We start from the raw sequence: 13,545 nt of genomic DNA, 5'->3' as shown, positions 1-13,545 counted from the left end.
TGAACTCCTTGCCTTCATCACACAAACCTTCATAAAGGCTCATGACTCTATTTGGGTAAAACTCCTCAATCTCATGGTCATCAACCATAATTTGTTTCAATCCTCCACACTGCCCCATCTCATGAAATGCTACTCCCTCCACTTGGTTGCAAATCATTGTTGTGACTCATACCATGCCAATCCATCACATATAGTCATCATGTGAACTACTTCTACTATAGTCCAACTCAACTTCAACACATCTTAGTGCACTTCTAGCCCCCATGACTCAAAATAGCTAGGAAGCTAATCCAACCATCGTGTCCAAACCATGAGAATGCACCTCCTCATGCCTGCATCAGTCGTTTCCAAAACACTTCGTCACACTTTCAACTTTGATCAAAAAATATTCCCATCCCATTGCATTAGCCCTGAAACCAATGCTCATCTTGCGATATCCAGGTCCATGAATAAGCTTCCATCTCATCTGCGATATGTGGTGAGGCCTCTTCCCTCAAGACCCCATTGTTGTGGTGGTGCAACACCTCTTACTTCAACAAGGAACTGCAATCACCCATATCCAAAGGTTCTATTGCATAACAAGGGTTAGGAAGTTGCCCCCCTGACTCTCGACCACCCAAGTACCCAATTGATGTTGTGTCCTCATGTAATTTTGCACACCATCAACTTCTTCTTTTGTACATCCCAACTTTGCAAGTCTCTCTTCAGTCAACTGAAAGTCGTAGATGCCCATTGCATATCTACAAAAATACACTATGTATGTCAGATCTGTATCAACATCCTCACCTCCTTTGCTTGTCTTGGATGAAGCACTCGGGCCTCCTCTCCCTCCAATATTCCCTAGGTGAATACTTATGGTAGAAGTCATGTTTTTATTCTTTGTGATAGGAGGAGTCATTCCTCCACCTTTATCCTTCTTCTTCTTCATGGCTTGCGCAAAAAATTCCCTCAATTTCTTCTCCTTTGTTACTTGATCCAAGCTTCCAACCTCTTGTTGTTCTACATGTTCATGCCTCACATTCAGGTCCTTCTCATACAAAATCTTCAAAGTAACCCTTAGACAATATACCAAGAAACTCTTCCTTGTCATCGGCAATGGTCACGGTCTTCTCATCAACTGTAATCAAGAGTATGTCTCAGTCCATCATCGGTATGGATTGAGTTGCTACCAAGAAGTCTCGTCCCAATACCATAGCATAACCATCCATATTGACCATCCTTATATCAAACCTTCCGAACCATGAACCAACCTTCACCTGTGTATACCTTAGAATACCTTTCATAGCCTTCATGCCCGAGCTAATAGCTTTGAAAGCACTTAAATCCCTTTCTATTTCAATCTTCAACTTCAATTATTTCACTGCCTTTAGTTTTTCATATCTCCCATGTCAGCCATGGTAGTAAAATTCCTTCCACATATAGTGACATGCACAAAACATAACCCCAACGCACCTACATTCAATGAGGGTCTTGTTTTGTGTCTTAGCTCTGCGCCCTTCTTCATTGTTTCCTTAACTAAACTTCCTCTAGACTCATCCTTCAATATAACTGTCCTCTTAAGAAAAAATACTTCTTCTTTTAGTACACTTAAGCAACTCGAACCTAGTTTAGCTTGACTATACTTCATTCCACCAAACTCATCTTCTTCGTCTGTTTCCCTATCACACCTCCCCAACATTCATTGGCTCCCTCAACTTGGAGTGTTTCTATCACTCTCCCATCATTATTCATCACTGTAAACCAAGCTCTAATTCTATCAATGCATTTAATCTATTGAAAATGGCAACAAGAAAATCTTGGTTTAATTTTCCCTTGAATTAAATTAGGAGAAAATTGTAATTCCACATCACAAGACAACAAGAATGAGTTAACTAAGTTAATTTCACTTAGTTGGATCAATGAATTTGCTTTGAGGGCCTAACATGAGTCATGTAGAGTGGTTCCTAAATTTTAGGAGCCTAGGTTGAGTTTAACTTGAGTTGTAATAGTTTAATTCAATAAACTAAGTTAATGTGAGTTAAACTAGTTCCAATTGTTGGAGGAACTAGTAGGAAGTCTAGCAATGGGGTGAAAGTTCATGTGTTCAAGAAATTAACTAATAAATCAACTATAATTAATTCATGCATGCATGAAATTCGAGTTCCCAGTTGATATTTGAGTTCAAGGGAAGTGTACTATCAATTGTATAATTTTCCGAGTTGTACAAGTGGTGCATGCAGTCAAAGAAGGGCCTATAGGGATTGTGCAATTCAGGATGAGGATTCCCTAATTAATAGGAGGCTAATTCCTTGAGAAATAGCACAAGGAAATAGGAGCTTGGTAGGCAGTAGAATTGGCTAAGTATCCGCTAGAGTTAGCTTGTGAGGCAGTGAGATAAATTATACTTGTGAAGAGCTTGTTCATGTTCAACAAGCATTGTATTTCTTCTCTATTTTTCTAATCTAATGCAATATACAGATAGAAAGGGGTTTTTAGCAGCAATATTTCCCCTTAGATATATATCTGAGCATATATGATTGAATATTGTCTCATGTTTTGTGATTTTTCAATCAACTAATTGTTTCTTCTAACGAGTATAGTAGATTCAAGTATTTTGTTTTACCACATTAGATAAGAATTTTGAATCTACAAGGAATTTCTATATGGTGTGATAGTAGGAATCACAATATAAGAGAATAATTCGAGTTTGTCTTTGCAAGTAAATCGAATTTGCAATATCATTCTTCAGAGCCAGTAGGATATCATTTTATGGATTGGGACTCGAGTATGCCCTTGAGGGTAGCTCAAATTGTATTGCTTGGAAGGACAGGATGGAGGTAGTATTGGAAGATAATAGGTTGAAGGAATTCATAGACAATGTTATTCCTAAGCCTCCAACAAATAATGCTCAAGATTTGGAAGAGTGGAATAAATGTGTTGCAAAGGCGAGGAGGATCATACCAGAAGGATTTCAAAATCATATTGTCTCGAATCTCCATGGGAAGGATAATACATATGAAATGTGGCAAGCCTTGATAGATATGTTTCAAAACAACAGTAACCAGAGGAAGCTAACAATGAAGAACAAGCTTCGAAAGATCAATATGGAGAAAGGAAACATAATACCATAGTACCTGAGCAAGTTCACCCAATGCCAGGATGAACTTGGGAGTGTCAATATTACAATTGTTGAAGATGATTTGGTAAGCCTAGAACTTATAGGCCTTCCAAAGAGATGGCACAGCTACTAGGATTCGGTAAATGGGAGGGAGAAGCTACCAAATTGGGAGTGATTTTGGTCCAACTTAGTGAAAGAAGAGGTAAGGTGGAACACTAGAGATAGAACCTCATCGAAACATGATGATGAGGAGAATTGCACCTTGGCTAGAAAGGCAAAGAAAGGGAAAGGGAAGAAATCCCAATCCAAATGGGATTCCAATGAGGGCAACAAGAATAAATACTTATTGAAGATTAAATTTTTTCACTATCATATGTTGGGACACTATGCTACGAAGTGTCCGCACAAGAAGGCCAACAAGAAGCCCTCATGAGGAGTGACAAGTAAAGCTCTAGCTTCACAATTAGAGTTGGATTTCACACTCATTGCATGCATGGTGACATCAGTGATGGATAGTGTGTGGTATCTGGATAGTGGAGCCTCACTCCATATGATGGGAAACAAAGAATGTTTCAGTGACTTAGAGGAGAAGGACCTCCATATGCACATTGAGATGGGAGATGATGGAAGGTATAGCGCAACCAGTATTGGTGCAATTACTTTTCAGAAGGAGTCTGGTTCTCCTCTCACATTAAAATATGTCATGTATGTTCCGAGTCTGAAGAAGAATTTAGTTTTAATTTCTATGTTGGAATATCATGGCTATGATTTGATATTTAGCAAAGGAAAGGTTTTCCTTAGACATATCGCAATGGGACAAGTGAAGCAGATCGGGGTTTGGGTGAAGAACCTCTACAAATTAGATGTAGAAGAGCATTCTACTTTAAGCATAAAAGAAAAGTTGAGCTGAGACATCAGTGAATTATGGCATAGGAGACTTGGCCATTTGAACCATGGAGCCTTGAAGATCATGCATCATATTTCTACAAGACTTCCCAAGGGTTCAATAGAGCAGCAAGGGGCAGTACACCAAAGCCACATATCATGATAAGTACAGTAGAGCACAAGCAGTCCTTGAAATCATTGACTCAGATGTGTGTAGACCATTCTTGATAGCCTCCATGACCAAGAATAGGTATTATGTTATATTTGTAGATGATTTCTCATGTAAGTGTTGGATTTTCTTCATGCAAAAGAAGGACCAATCATTCTCCAAATTTTGTGAAATTAAAGCACTTGTTGAGAAAGACACTAGCAGGAAAGTGAAGGATCTTAGGAGTGATAATGGTGGTGAATATGTGTCGAATGAGTTCAAGAAATTTTGTACATTAGAACTCACAACAAAATCAGGTGGCTGAGAGGAATAAAAAAAGTATTTTTGGAGTTGCATGGGCGATGTTGCATGATTAGGGCCTATCGTTGCACTTGTGGGTTAAATCATGCAACACAATGGTATATGTGTAGAACATGAGTCTTCATCGTATTCTCAGGATAAGTACACCAAAAGTATCTTTTTCAGAGAAGAAACTAGATGTGTCACACTTCAGGATCTTTGGTTCATCAATTTACTTTCTTATTACCAAGGATGCAAGGAAAAAGACAGAGACAACAACTTAGTTGGGAATATTTTTGGGGTACACTGATACACCTCACAACTATCGAGTGTACCTACCATCTCATAGGATGATAAATGTTCATAGAGATGTGAAGTTCGATGAAGAGAAGGCCATGAGGTGTTTCCTTGAGAGTGATCTATATTTGCATGCAGATGAGGAGCTTTTGGCTCCAAAGGAAGAAACTCTGGATGATGCAGAGCAGCCAAAAGGAGAGGAGTAGAGAGTGGAAGAACCCACTCATGGAGAGACATTCAGAGATGGAATGAAGCACACTAGGGAAGATGAAATATTATTGCATGACGCTATAGAGAATGTGGGAGCAACCACATAAGAAAAGGAGGTCACCAGATCAATACACTGGCTACGTGGCTCTGATGAGTGAGCTACTTGAGATAGAACCATCCTCATTCAAGGAAGAAATTCAAAATCCAGTATGGGTTGATGCCATCATAGAGGCATATGATTCTGTAGTCAGAAAAAATGTTTGGCAAGTTGTCCCAAGGCCAGAAAACAAGTCAGTGGTAGGTTCCAAGTGGATCTACAAGGTGAAGAAAGAAACAAACGGGAGCATCAAGAAACACAAGGCCATATTTTTTGCCAAGGGGTTCTCTCAGGTGGAGGGAATTGATGATGAGGAGACCTTTTCTCTAGTAGCAAGGTAATATTCTATTAGATCAATTCTAGCTCTTGTAGCGTAGATAGGAGGAAGATACATTAGATGGATGTGAAGACAACATTCCTCAATGGAGTGGTTTAGGAGGAGGTGTTCATTGAGTAGATAAAAGGATTTGAGATATTCAACAAAGAGTTGCATGTGTGCAAACTCAAGCGAGTGTTGTATGGATTGAAATAGGCACCCCGTGCTTAGTACACTAGGATTGACAACTATTTCACTGGGTTGGGATTCACTAAAAGTGAAGCAAATGAAAACTTTTACCATATTGTGGTTGAAGGTAAATTATTGATTATAGTATTATATGTCGATGATTTAATCTTAACCAGCGATGAGAAGTTGATGAAGTCTTGCAAAGAGAATATTGCAAGAGAATTCAAGATGAAGGAAATGGGACTCATGCATTATTTCCTAAGTTTGGAATTATGTAAAGGAGATGGGGAACTGTTTGTCTCTTAAGGAAATTATGCCAATGATATATTGAAGAATTTTTGCATGGAAAGCAGAAAACCCATGGACACTCCTCTAGCAAGTAGTTGGAGGAAAGAGGATGCCACTTCAGGTGAGGAGGTGGAGGCCACTATTTACAGGAATCTTGTGGGTTAACTTATGTATATGGTGAACACACGACCAGACATGTTATTCAGTTAAACATCTTAGTCAAGCAATGGTTAAGCCAACCAAACTGTATTGGAAGAAATCCAAACATTTGTTGAGATACCTCAGAGGCACTACTCAATACGATCTTTGGTACATATGGATAGAGGGAGTGAAGCTTCAAGGTTTCACAAATGAATATTGGGTGAGTATTCCATCATATATGAAGAGCACATTAGGAGGGATCTTCAGTATTGCTTCAGCAACAGTGTCTTGTTACAACAGGAAGTTGAGATCGATGCACTCAATTCAGTAGAGGCAGAGTACATGGTTGCTAGTCAAGCAGCTTGTGAAGCTATCTGGATGAGGAAGATTCTTGTTATGTTATTTGGTCAGATGATGGATCCCACTATGATTTACTATCACAATAAGAGTTCTATCAAACTCTCTGAAAATATAGTTTTCCATGATTGATCCAAGCATATCGACATCTACTATCACCATCTACGAGATTGTGTGCAAAGGAGAAACATGTTGTTGGAGTACATTCCTACAGAGGAAGAAGATGTAGATATTTTGAAAAAGGCATTGTCAAGATGAAAATTTGAATTCCATAGAGGCAGAATCGGGGTAGCAGATAATCCCTTTCTTGTTGAGAGGGAGTGTTGAAAATGACAACAAGAAAATCTTAACTTAATTTTCCCTTGAATTAAATTAGGAGAAATTTGTAAGTCCACATCGCAAGACAACAAGGATGAGTTAAATAAGTTAATTTTATTTAGCTAGATTGGTTAATTTGAGTTGAGGGCCTAACTTGAGTCATGTAGAGTGGTTTCTAAATTTTAGGAGCCTAGGTTGAGTTTAATTTGAGTTGTAATAGTTTAATTTACTTAAACTAGTTCCAAATGTTGGAGGAACTAGTAGGAAGTCTAGAAGTGGGGTGCAACTTCATGTGTTCAACCAGTTAACTGATAAATCAACTATAATTAACTCATGCAAGCATGAAATTTGAGTTACCTAGTTGAGATTGGAGTTCAAGGGCAGTGTACTATTAGTTGTATAGTTTTGTGAGTTGTATAGGTGGTGCATATAGTCAGATAAGGGCCTATAGGGATTATGACATTCAAGATGGGGGTTTACCTAATTAATAGGAGGCTAATCCTTGAGAGATAGTGCAAGGAAATAGGAGATTGGCAGACAGCAGAATTGGCTAAGTATTGGCCAAAGTTAGCTTGTGAGGCAGTGATATATATTATACTTGTGCAAATATTGTTCAGGTTGAACAAGAATTGTATTTCTTTTCTATTTTTCTAATCTAATGTAATATACATATAGGAAGGGGTTATCAAAAAAAAGCTCTCCCCTTAGATATATCTTTGATCATATGTGATTGAATCTTGTCTCATGTTTTGTGATTTCTCAATCAATGAATTGTTTCCGCTGATGAATAGAGTAGATTCAAGTCTTTTGTTTTAGCATATTACATAAGAAGTTTGAATCTACAAGGATTTTTTACACAATATCATGTTCCTATATGGTTATATGATTATATTTTCGATCAAGAAGGTCACTCTTGATCTCTTCTTCAAGTTATTCAACTTCACACTGCAACTTGCTTTGTTTCTCCCACATGCAAGCTTGTTCATCCATGAGCTATTGGAGTCTATGGTCCCCTTGCCATATTTCTTCTTCAAGTGAGTTAATCTTCTCATGGAAAACTTTTAAATCCCTTCACAAATCCACTATCTCCACTTTGGTGGAGTTCAAGTTCTCTAACTGCACAAGTTATTCACAGTGTTTTTTCCTTCTAGCTTCCCATAAATATGCCATCTCTATGGTCTGTTGAGAATTCCTTGCATCTGCATTCAACATGATTATGCCCACAAAGTTTCACATGTTGTCACACTTCATCCAACTTGGTTCCGACCTTTGTTTGTCTCTACCATTGCTAAATCAGACTTTATACTTCAAGTTACCACCTTCACAAAGTAGGCTATGATACCAACTGTCGCGGCCCCATGCTCTGGTGCCTTTAAAAACCATGAGGATTATGCGACACTATCACGATTCTGCATCAAGTTAAAAAAATTTCCCCCGGACTATCACTAACACTTCAACACTTAGCCAAATTTTCATTAAATTGTTCTTATATTCAATTATGTAGTGGAAATAAACTTCACTGAATTATACCTTAATTTCACCATGAAAGTGCGATAAAATTTGCAATAGTATAACAACAATATGATATCGCAAATACAATAGAAAACACAACTTTGCGATGGGAGGGGGAAACTCCCTCAAGTATTTTTCCCCTGATTTTATTAAACTATTTTAAATAATTCACAATAGTAATTTACATGTACAATGGCATGGTAGCTGCCTGGTCTAGGCCAGGGAGCTCATCCACCCAATTCTACAAATTGTGCAGTCCTTCCTTACACTTTTGACCTGCCCAAAAACCCTAAGATATTCGCCCAAAAATAGAAACAAAAAACTACTTAGTCATGCAAGCTCGTTGGGCAAGCACCACCTTTCCTACGCCCTCCTTTGCTACATCCTTCAGTGATGTGCAACCTTCTTGAGTTTCTAGGATATTGCAGATTCACCCCTTATTGTGTGACCTATTCTGTGATCTCCCTTTTCTTAGTCAAACTCCTTCTCTTCAATATATATGTATCATTGCATGCCCAGGGCGTACACCCTTTAACTCATACATGCTTCATGTTATCGTTATGTCGACCTAGGTGCCCTTTCTCCATGTGGGTGCACTTGTCACACTTGGGCACTCTTGTTGTACCTTCAAGTTGGTTTTTCACCACCAAGTGAGCATGGACCATCATAGGTGCCCGTTGGCCTTGGTACCAACTCGAGGCCCTGACACCTAGGAATATGTGTGCATTATTAGGAATGTGCATGTGTCCCTATGGGAACATGTTTCTTCTAGTGCACATTTCTTATGGCCCCATTGCAAATTTTGGGGAAATGAGTGTCATGTGAGCACCCATACCTTAGAAAAACCATGCTACAAAATTTAGGAAAACAATTACACTATATCATTGTCAAATGAATAATATGGGATGTTCTTATAATGTTGGATCATGAACTCCAAGGCAAGAGTTATAATGGTGGTATTGATAATGATGACCCTAATCAATAGTCAAAATCCAAGGGTAACCAAAAGTAATATATCACTAATTGATATGAATTGGATCAAGTTATTGTTTTTCATCCATCTCAATTCTTTCAAGGTGGAAATAAGTGGATGAATTAACTCACAAGACCATTTATATCAGCAAGACCCAGTTTATAAAATTGATGTCCGAAATATTTCTAGAGAATTTGGAGGAATCAATAAAAAAAAATTTGGGGAAAAAATTTGACACTGTAGCGTGGCCCCATTGTTTTATATTCTATACATAATGACCTTTCCAATGTCATAAGAATCACCTCAATTAGAGTTTGTATGCAAATGTTATGCCACTTGGAAGATGACCTTCCTATATTGTCCACCATAATTTGAGAGGATGCCATGTTAACCCGCATTACTCAAGGAAAAGGGTCTAGCCACATGATCACGATGAAGAAGAATCTAGAAGAGTCCATATTATAGCTATGGTTAATATTTGAGGGAGTCAAACCTAAGCACTAGGAGGATATCAGGCTATGATGTAAATAGGCCACTAGGAGGAAATGGGGTTCTATTCTTTTCAAGTGCATTTCTTCCATAGATGGGCAAAGTAGTCGAGAGGGATAGGGAGAGAGAAAACAAAGGGGACTTGGAACTATAGTATCCCATAGCCCATAGGCCTTGCTTATTTGTAGTTTCATCCATTCTCTATTCAGAGATAGAGAGAAAAGAAACCTCACCTTCCAGCTGAGTTTTCTTCCCTAAAGGGTTTCACATGTTATATTTAGTGTCAAATTGTGGTTTGTGAGATTTCATTTCATTGTTCCCTATTTTATATAGAATTATAGTTTTCATCCATACATAATAAAAAATAATTTACAAACATATAAATCTAAAGAGAAATAAACCCTCATATTGTAGATTTAAATTTTTTAGGTACAATTTATTAGATATGTCGTAACGAACTGGATGGTGGAATATCCATGAAATTTTAAAGATAATATTGGTATCAATGCAAGTTTTTTAAGCTTTATTTTGGATATTTGTGGGGAATATAGATCAACTAATCCAAAAGTCATAAAAACCTAGTCATGCCCAATGAATATATGAATAATTGTCCTAATCCTATAGATGATAGGTTTTCGTGGTTGGAAGCACAAGTGGAAGATATAAGTCGTAATACGAATCTCATCACATCAGCCCTGAGAAATAAGCTTGGTATATTTATAGAATATGGGGGTTCTAATGTAGAGGACCAATCAGAGGCAAGATGAGGACATCATAAATAAATAGAGAATAAGTTGAAGAAATGACTTGAAAGAGATTAACCCATTTTGAGCCCCATGAACCATTATCATTATTTGTTCAAAATGGAAGAAAAGGTTGATATCAAGCCATACCAGGGTGCTATTGATGATCTAAAGCTAAATAAATAGTTTCATCAATTAGAAGATTATTTTAGTGTTAATCATATAGAGGAAGAACAAAAGATTTCATTTGTGCGACTAAAATTAGAGGGCCATGCCCTAACTTGGTGGGAAATCTACATGGAGACGTTGAGGTTGGAGGTAGATCCTTCAGTGACTAGGTGGGCAGACTTTGGATCCATTATAAAGTCACAATTTTACCCTATCAAGTATGTAGACGACCAATGGATCAAGTGGTACTACTTTAGGTAGAAGCAGGGGCATAATGTATAGGTGTACATGACAAAATTATGAAAGATGGCCATAATGTTGGGAATCTCCCCAAAGAACTCAAATTTACTAATCCTCAAGTATATGGGAGGTATACATATATATCTACAAAATCAAGTGATGTTGTTTAAGCCAAGATCAATGGATAGGGCTTGCGTATATGCACAATACCTAGAGAACATAGGCAGAAGAAAGGGAAAACAAGTGGATCCAATCATGAGCATTAGGATTCTTATAAGGAGGGGAAGAAGAAGTGGAAAGGGAAAAAAGATAAAAAGATGGTAACCATAGAACACCATTGCAAAGACCCCAACAACCACCATGACCACTCTAATAATAATGGTCATACAGAGGAGAAGTGTTAGAAGTTGCATATGGAGATTAACTTGAAAGAACAAAATGAAAGATAATAAAAAGAAGAATCTCATGGCCAATGTTTCAAGAAACCATATTGAAATCAACGCAGACATGGATGAGATGATCACTTGTATATTAGTGTAGAAGGAGGTGAATATGAGTAGACTTCATCAACATGAAAAAAAGTAAATTAACAAAATCTTCCACATAAAGATATAGGTCAAGAAGACAAGATTGATCACCTGTTCAACTCAGGATCGTAGGAAAATCTCATTTCCGCAGAGTTGGTCAACAAATTGGGATTGGAATTTCATGATCATCTAAGCCCATATCCATTGCGATGGTTAAGTAAGGATGCAAAGTTAAATGTAACAAAAAAGTGCAAAATCAGATTTGGTATCAATGCTAATTTTATTGATGAAGATGTTGATTTTTCTAAACCACCTGTATACAATGTGTATGGTGATAAGTAGATAACCTTTGATCATGATTTCAAAATAGGAGATGGTTTAGATACTAGTTCTACTTTACAGTCATGGCTTGATTATGAATCCTTTCATACTGAGACATACGAGGGTATAATTGATTCAACACCTCTTCGTCTTCCTCACATTCACACTATTTATGATAATCACATTGTACAACATACATACTATGCATCCAACCTTAAGGCTATTAATGTATTAAAAATTTTGGTCATTATTTTATTTTCAAATTTAATTTTGACTAATCCTATCGCCACTGAAGATATTAATGAGGGAGAGACATTTGAAAATGCTTTGTATGAATAGGTCACTGACATTGGAGTGTCTCATTGATCATAAATCCATGGAGAGCTACATGATTTTGTTGAACAATGGATGAGTGTGTATTTTGAACAAATCACTTCAACTTATAAATCAAACATATTTAGAAAAAGTCTGCTAAATGAATTCTTTTCTTGCTTTTCCGAGCAGTTGAGCACATTACTGTTCTTTATAAGTTTGAAGCCTGGGAAAAGTAACCATGTAGCTAGTAAGATTTTAACCTGGCTACAATGGCTTTATTATTTCTATGAGAGTTTTTTTTTATTGAAAGAGATTGTATATAAATCATGTACATACATAAACCTTTTATGCTTCCTAGGTTTATAATGAATAAAGATGATGCTTTTTGCAACTTGAAGAGTGTTTATGCAATCAAAGTAGAATGGAATACACATATATGAGTCATTTGTATGAACTATATTAACAAGATTTTTAAATACATATTTAAAGACTTGGTTTGTAAATTATGTTTGAGGGGTAGCAATCATTAAAGAGATTAGATATCAGTTTCTTAGTAATGTCAACTTCATATTGAATATTTTTCACCACATATCTCTTTCATACTACTTACACATAAATCCTAAGGGATCACATTAAGTCATAAGAGCTAGACCTATAACCATAAGATCATGGTTTCATATATATAATTGAAACTTTGCTGGAACTAGTTAGCCACATCACAACCATGCATGAGAACTTCCCTTATCACTATACTACCCTAGGGATAGGAACCGATGTTTTCTTGGGTGGGGCATGCTGGTATCTCCGTTGGGGCTATAGACGCTCACTGGCAGTGGAGTAAGGCTAGTGGCATTAGATTAAAATTTAGTGTGTAATACTCCCACTCCTTTTGTTGAGGTAAATTTCGATGGGGCATGCTGACATCTCAACTGGGGCTATGAATGCTCGCTCGTAGTGGAGCAAGTTTAGTGGTATTTAACTAAGTCTAGTGCATGACCCAACCATCATGTGAATGCTATATTTGCTAAATGAATTGAAATAAGAGCCTCTAACACAAAGATAAAACAAGAATCCATAAGGTTCGTCATCTCAGGATAGCGGATGATGTCGTCAAGGCTATGGATGCTCATTGGCAGTAGAGCGACATTCGATTCTGGAAACTCGTATTATGGACCAAAAAGGGAAACAAATCCTTGATAACCAGCCTCCATAGTTGTGATCAAACCTTATTCCAAAATGAAATTCATTCTTATGAATCATTATTAGTACTATGATTTGTTCCATTTCCTAATTATTAATAGTAAGGAGGTATGACTTGTTATGGTGTTGAATTCTATTTTGAAGTGAGACATTTATCATTTATGATCATCTGCCCTTAATCATTATCATAGCTACCCTAATACACTTAGTATACAAACAAACGTCTTATGTCTGTAAATAATCATTGAACTTGTTAATCTATACATACTGGGGCCTCACATTTATTCTTGTTTCATTCTTGGTATTGAACGACTGAGAATTCAAGATGCAATTTTTTTTTTCTTTTATTACTCTTTGTCTCTTCAGTTTCCTTTTTCGTTTCTAAGCTCAATATGACGGCTTCTGGGCTTCATT

Source organism: Pinus tabuliformis, chromosome J (genome assembly GCF_031772625.1).
Source record: "Pinus tabuliformis cultivar Carrire ecotype Pingquan chromosome J, CPIR1, whole genome shotgun sequence".
NCBI classification, from domain to species: domain Eukaryota; kingdom Viridiplantae; phylum Streptophyta; class Pinopsida; order Pinales; family Pinaceae; genus Pinus; species Pinus tabuliformis.
The sequence above is the reverse complement of the archived record's forward strand: the minus strand, read 5'-3'. Positions refer to the sequence as shown.